Consider the following 6,391-nt stretch of genomic DNA (forward strand, 5'->3'; position numbering starts at 1 on the left):
TAAGAAATTACCACTTGAAGGAGGAACTATGCAGGGCACCTACTGAAGAACAATAAGCTCTTTCACAAAGCTGCAGAGATCTCTGTAGTGGGCATGTAATCGGGATGTATGAAACTATAGAAACAGCACCGTTGAGGAATCTATGTTAAATTCTCGACTTTAAGCAAGGTTTGAGATTACTATGCAGGTATTTCTTCAAAGAGTTGATCATTCTAGTACAAATCATTGGAAGCAAACATACTTAACCTTATTTAGATTCAACTATATGCTATCTACAACAGAGTCACTGTAGAACTAAGATCACACATAGGTTGAAAGTGGCATGATGTACAGATATTCCATGTGAACGGTGACCAAAACAGAACAGGAGCGGCTATATTAATGTGAGTCAATATAGACTTCACGGCAAAAACTGTTATAAGAGACAAAGACATGTAATGATAAAAAGGGTCAATAACCAAGAAAATATATTTATATGCACCAAAATCAGCGCTTCTAAAAATATAAAGCCAACATTGATAGGGAGAAATAAGGGGATCCACAATAATAGGAGATTTCAATACCCTACTTTAAATAATGGTTAGAACAATTAGACAATCAATAAGGAAATAGAAGACCTAATACTATAGATCAACTGAATGTACATATATAAAATATTTCATCCAGTAACTGCAGAATACACACTCTGCTCAAGTGCACATGTAGCATTCTGCAGGATAGGCCACATATTAAGCCACAAAATAAATCGTAATAAATTTAATAAGATTAAAATCATGCATAGTATTTTTTCTGATTGTAATGGGAACTAAAAATCAATAGCTAAAGGAAAACTGGGAAATCCACAAATATGTGGAAATTAAACAACATGCTCTTATATAAACCATGGGTCAAAGAAATAACAAGGGAAATTGGAAAATGTCTTGAGACAAATGGAAATAAAAACGTAATGTGCCAAAACTTAGGGAAAACTGAAAACAATGCCAAAGGGAAATTTGTAGCTGTAACCACTCACATACAAAAGAAGATCCCAAATCAACAACCTATTGTACACCTTAAGGAACTAGGAAAAGAAGAAGAAACTAAATCCAAAGCTAGCAGACGGAGAAAATAATAAAGAGTAGAGCAGAAATCAATGAGAATAGGAAAATGGAGAAAATCAATGAAACCAAAAGCAGGTTCTTGAAAAAGATCAATAAAATGGACAAACTGAAGCTAAATCAACATTGTACATACACCATTGTTTGAGATATAAGATTTGGAAGTATCACCCTTCTTCACAGACAATCATCTGCAGTTGGTTCTATGAGTCTAACACAATTGCTTATCATCTTTTCTCTTATAATTATCAACCTCTATAAATGTAAGTGTTTACTTAGTGGCCATTAGTTTGCGGGAAGATGATTAGTCCAAGGAAGTCAAAGTGAGGCACTGAAGAAAGTGAGATGGGAATTTCTCTGAAGGCAACTGGGACTCGGTCCTGCTGGGACTTTCTAAGGAAATATATAGAGCACACTTCAGAATTTTCCCACCAGTATGTGAGAAGTTTGGAGTATTTATCCACCAATCTTGTGCTCCCCAGAGGGTTGCCCTGAGGAGCATTAACTCTCCACACACTTTTTTGCTGTATCTTCTTATAGTTAAGTGACCTTCTGCTGCTTAGATGAAAGGAGCAAAGATACGCAAATGTGTGCTTGATTGTTTGATAAAGGATGTTGGCAGTGATGCACTGGAATTGTCCATTGTAAGACTGCTGCCAGTGGGTGACGACCAGGATGTGGCATTAAGTGCAAAAAGTATCTGCTAAATTCCATCCTCTGTACCATTCAGATCTGCCCCTGCTATGCGTAATTCTACTCTATCACTGACTATTCAAAGTGGTTCATTGGGGGGAGGATATACCTCAGTGGTAGAGAGCTTGCTTAGCATGCATGAGGTCTTGGGTTCAACCCCCAGTACCTCTGATAAGAATAAATAAATAAACCTAATTACCTCCCTGCCCAAAAAAAATAAAATTAAAAAAAGAAAAAAAGGTTGTGGCGCTACACACTCTAAACCAGGAACTTACTTTGAACCCGTCGGCCATCTCCTCCAGAAGGGCGTTCTGAAAAAAAAAAAAAAAAAAAAAAAAAAACAAAAAACTCCCCAAAACAAACAAACAAAAAAACAAAAACAAACAAAAACCCCCAAAGTGGTGTATGGTTATATTGTCAGAAAATTTACAGAAACATTTAATTGTCTTTAAAAAGAGAGTTCATAAATATACTTCAAGTAAAATCCATTTTTATTGAAAATTCAAATTGATAGTAGTAAAATGCATAGATTTCCTCAAAAATATTCCTAAATCGAGTAAAAATCTCACCATTCTATTAACAGTATTATAGAAAGTGATATATTTATTTAATAAAAGCCCAGAAAGTGGTGACACAGCTCTGGCAACTCTTTAATTAAAGCTTTAAGATGATTTAGAAAATTGGCAGATTAAAAAGAGATAATTAATTTATTTGTTAAATGTGTTTGTTGTGTGGGTAGAATAAATTATGATAACTTTAGTCAAAATATTTGCCTCACATCAAAAAAACATGGCTAAACCTAATAGAAAATTCCAAATGTCTCACTTTCAAGGAACATAAATTTCATGGCACGTACAAACAGATTTTAAGACATTTTATAGTATGAATGAAATTGTGTTATTATTCAACATTAATTTGAAATTTATGGATTTCTTATTATACCTCACCTACATCACAAACTGATTCGAAGCTACTACTGAGAAAGATTCAAAAATATTCCATTTTTCATTGATGTTTCAGTTTCAAGTGTTTGACACCAACTGAAATAGTGACATCTCAGCGTCAAGCATTATGTAAAGAGTTTTGTAAGGTAACTCCCTTTTTTCACTATGTATTGTAACTTTAAACATTTGCAAATAAAATTCAGAAAAAATGCTTAAGCAGAAATTTTTAAAAGCGTAATAAAAGGAGTTGAGAGTAAAGTTGTTCTTTCCTCCGTAAATTTGTATTTGTGCAGGAGGAAAGTAGCTGAGGCCAATATTTTCTGCATTACAACCTCAAATGAACAACAAATGAGAAAACAGGAACAGTAATCAAAACAGCAAAAATAAAAACAAACCACTTGGGAAATAAAAACAACTCTTCTAGTTATTCTCCAGTCGTGAAAAACAGAAAATTATTATTATACTGAGATAATATAAATGTCAAAATAAATTGAATAAAACCAAAGGTATATTAGAGAGAAGTATTTATAGCATCAAATAGTTAGGGAAAAAAATCTAAAGAAAATAAATGAATAATTAGACACATTTTGCTTTAAAACACCTAAAAGATAATAAGTTTAAAATATGAACTAATGTTATAAAGAGCAAAAATTCCATTTTATCAAATGCAAAACTTACATACTTAGTATTTGACTAAACAAATACAAATGTAAAGTGATATCAAAAGAGAAAATACAGAATATGACTAATGACCAAGATGATAGCACAAAAGACTTATTAAACATGACAATTAAAACATCTATTTTAAGTAATAACTTTAAAATCTTTGGAATAATTATTTTATTGCTCAATGCTAATTGAACTAAGAGGTTAAATCATTTAATAATGTGTTCAAAATTTGACAAGTTTTTCAAAAAGCTAACCCCTAAATAGATTTTGATCTTAGGTAGATTTATAAGCATGTTTGTCAAGGAACAGATTACAAGCCAAATAAATATCCTTCTCAATTTTGAAATACTAGACAATTAAAATAAATAGCTGAAGTAAATTAAGGATGCCCTCTAGTACTAATTTTATTTCACATTTTTCACTATATATGAAAAGAATGAAATATAGGATATAAAATAGGATTTTACTCAGAGGACCAAGAGAGTTATTTTTTAAATGTTTGTAATTAATAATATTCAGCACAGCACCTAGTTAAAGAGAAAATGGACAGAATATTTTAATGCATTGCTAATGAGATGGAAAATTTAACACTATTCTGTAAACTACTTTTAAAATATGTTATCAACAAGCTTAATTAGTACATTTTTTTTGAACTCGCAGTTAGTCTTCTTGGAACTTATATTAATGAAATAATGAGACAAATGTGCTAAAATTTATGCACACATATGCATATTACAGCTTGGTGTATAATAGCAAAATATGTCAAATAAATGTCTGACAATGATACATTAATAATACGGAATTTTATATAATGTTATACATAGTTATTTCGGTTTAGTTTCAACAGATAGCTGAGACATGGAAATTTATATACTTTGCATACCATGTGGTATACGCAGCACCAAAGAATTTGTAATATACTAATTACACTGTTTGGAAGCGTGTACACCAAAATCTTAACTATGCCTATCTCTTGTGGGGTTATTTACTTTTTTTCTTCCATTTTTTTTTTAGGGTATTTAAATAGCTAAAAGGAAAAAAAAGAAAGAAATTACTTTTTACAATGGGGAAGAGGAAAACAAAAACTGATGTGGCTATACCCCTCACAACTGATGCAGTACGGAGTGTGGTAGAATATTAGGATGATGATGCAAAGGCCAGTACTTCCTGAACATATATACCATCCACTGAATAAAAGCCGCATCAGCCAGCATTTTGCATGACACAGTAAAAGCAAACTGTTTATTTGAAAATACGTCACATTTATATGTGACCTTTGAAAATTGCTAGATAAAAATATTAAATCTTCTCTGCAGTTAGTTCTAAGCAACTATATATGAATATATATGAAGAAGATTTTATTATGATATAGAACAATCATGAGACACAGACAAGGTCTGTAAAAAATCCTAAGTAAGAATAGGAGAGAGACTTTTCCCATACTTTTACTTGCATAGTAGATGAGCAGGATTTGGAAATCAGTATTGCACTAATATGACAACAGCACTATAGCTTTTTTGTCTTTGTAGTTGTTCTTAACTATTTAGTTCTAGAGAATTTTCGTTTTGTGTTAGGATTTCTACTCTCTCATTATTTTTGTTTCTCTTAACAACTATCAAAAATAGATCTTTGATTGCAGCCAATATTATTTTATCAGGTCCTAGAATGGGGGCTGCTACATCTAGTCGGCTATTTGACATTCATTTGATAATAATTTTTTTAATTGAGGTATATCTAATTTACAATGTTGTGTTAGTTCCTGGAGTACAGCATAGTGATTTAGTTATGCACACACGTACATATTTATTCCTTTTCATAGTCTTTTTCATTATAGGTTATTACAAGATACTGAATATAGTTCCCTATGCTATACAGTAGGATGTGTTGTTTATCTCTTTTATACATAGTAGTTAGTATCTGCTGATCCTGAACTTCCAAAAACCTGGAACACTTCACAAATTTGCCTGTCATCCCTGTGCAGGGGCCATGCACATCTTCTCTATCTCATTCCAGTTTTAGTGTATGTGCTGCAAAGTGAGCACTCATTTGATAATAACTTTTAATAAATATTGAGCACTCAGTATGTGCCATTTATGTCCCAGTAGCACTCAACATGCTCCCAAAATAAACTAAAGATCTTCTCATACAAACTCAGTCCTCTTCCTGTTGGGACCTACACAACCTGTTGTGAAACTGAGAAACATTTTCAGGTACCCACTACTATTAACCTCAAAAGCACACGTAATTCATCACTAAGTCTTATCCCTTTGCCACTTAAGTTGTTCTTGGATTCATCTACCTTTCTCCAATGCCAGAGTCACTGTTATTGTACCAGACCAAGATTCCGTTATTTCTCTTCTGGACTACTGCAGTATCTTCATAGTTATTTTCTCTTCTTCCATTGTTGCATTTCAGTGAGATATTTCTTACATCTTTATATTCAAAAGAAAGTTATGATCATGGTACTCCATCTTGCCTCCACTTAGAATTCTAGAATATTTTTCTTTGCTTATCAGATAAATATGAAAATTTTAACAAGGCCCTTTATAGCCTTACATTCTCCAGATCATTTCACTTCACTTATTTCCTCCTCCTCTGTTCCCTTGTTTCTTGAAATGTGACCCTTTCTATCATCGCTGGGATCAGCTCCCATTGTACCTTGTACCTTTACTTCCTGACACTTACCAAAATTTACATTGATACATTTTTAATATCATATCTCAAATGTCTATATTTTGCATTAGACAATACACTACTTTAGGGTAACAACAAAAAAAGTGTATTTTAACCCAGTGATATTCTCGGCATATACCCATTGGTGGTACCTATTAAATATGCTGTATTTGTTGTTACTTAATGAACACACACATGTATAGCACTTGTAACAGTAGTTCTTTTTATTTTAATTGGGATATAATTCACCTTTGTAAAGTGTAGAATTCAATCAATGATTTTTACTATATTTACAAAGTTATGCCACTATGATCA

At 32.2% G+C, this 6,391-nt stretch overlaps 1 non-coding gene across 1 annotated transcript; it reads right to left on the reverse strand.

Moving 5' to 3' along the window:
* Positions 1-5,339: 5,339 nt before the first annotated feature.
* On the reverse strand, positions 5,340-5,445 carry LOC116282827 (U6 spliceosomal RNA). Its single transcript, XR_004192383.1, has one exon. It is a non-coding gene; the product is annotated as a U6 spliceosomal RNA (small nuclear RNA).
* Positions 5,446-6,391: the final 946 nt, after the last annotated feature.

Source organism: Vicugna pacos, chromosome 13 (genome assembly GCF_048564905.1).
Source record: "Vicugna pacos chromosome 13, VicPac4, whole genome shotgun sequence".
Taxonomy (NCBI): domain Eukaryota; kingdom Metazoa; phylum Chordata; class Mammalia; order Artiodactyla; family Camelidae; genus Vicugna; species Vicugna pacos.